This window comes from Ixodes scapularis, unplaced genomic scaffold (genome assembly GCF_016920785.2).
Source record: "Ixodes scapularis isolate PalLabHiFi unplaced genomic scaffold, ASM1692078v2 PGA_scaffold4__175_contigs__length_147842914, whole genome shotgun sequence".
In the NCBI taxonomy this organism is placed as follows: domain Eukaryota; kingdom Metazoa; phylum Arthropoda; class Arachnida; order Ixodida; family Ixodidae; genus Ixodes; species Ixodes scapularis.
In genome coordinates this window covers 20,072,958-20,074,156 of record NW_024609879.1, presented here as the reverse complement: position 1 = coordinate 20,074,156, position 1,199 = coordinate 20,072,958, and positions in this window count along the sequence as shown.

The following is a 1,199-nucleotide window of genomic DNA, read 5'->3' as shown; positions in this document are numbered from 1 at the left end:
TAGAACTCAGAATTTCGAGGTAACCATGGCAAAGCAAGGAAAAACGGTATTCTCCAAAAATGCTGGGTCACGGCGCAGGATCAGTGGTACTGAGGAGAGGTCACTCGAGTTTCTTTTCTAATGTCGAATAATGAATAAAAGGGAGTTTACCGTGTAACTTGTCAGCGTTTGTTAAAGGGGCCCTGCAATCAATTTTAAGCATCTACCTTTTTTGCGGTATCCACGTCTCTTGGGGTTGGGGCACCGTGGGTTCGGACAAGCCAGCGGACACGGAGAGAGTAACTAAACATCAGTGCATCATATTTTAACCGGGCGACGCGGAAACCTCCTCCACAGGGCGATCCGCGGTGCCGAAAGCGCTCGATGTGTGAAGTCTTTGGTCCTGGGCTTAATACTGGTCAGAGCCGATAAAAGCTTCTTTTTAGTCAAAATACAAAATATAAGTGGTGCGAACCGTTTCAATTATTTAGAAAAGTAGTTTTTGTTGAGCACTTTAGATCAGAAAAGAAACAAATGCAGTTCAGAAAGTACGGAAACAAGAAATGACCCGTCGACATACCCGCCACCAAGTGGTGGAAAAGGCGGCGCATACTAGAAAGGTGTAGTGAAATCAGATACCGTCGAGCGTAGAAAGGTCCCGGATGTACGTGGCGGCGCTGCGACCGTACATGGACTCCAGGATCGAGAAGGTTTTGCTTGAGGTTTGGTCCTTTGGCGGTATAACAGCGCGAAGTGGCTCCCGTTCTGAACTGATCTTTACCCCGTGTTTGCCGTCGTTTGTGGCCAATGAAGTGTCATGTAAAATTAGTATTTAATCGCGCAGCAAATGCAATGAGAGCCGCCTTGGTTGCTCACTTCATACAGCCTATCCAGATCATGCACCCTCTCGAGCCGTCGACACGGAGTGCGGCAGCCGTGACCGCTCGCTGAGCTCACTACCCCTCCTCTAGTTCACGGCCACTCAACCAGGAGCAAGGACGCCATGAAAGAGGTTATTTTTTTGCTTGTTCTTGTTATTAATTTGCCTATAAATTATAAACTAAAGCAAAATTTGAGAAAAGAAAAGTTTCATTAAGTTACTATACGTTCAGTGCGTTCAGGTTTGGTGCAAAATAAAGAAAAAAAAGGTTTTTCAAGGCCCGTTTAAGGACAACGTGACATTGTACTTCTGGGCCACAACAAAGGCCACCGTTCCGGTC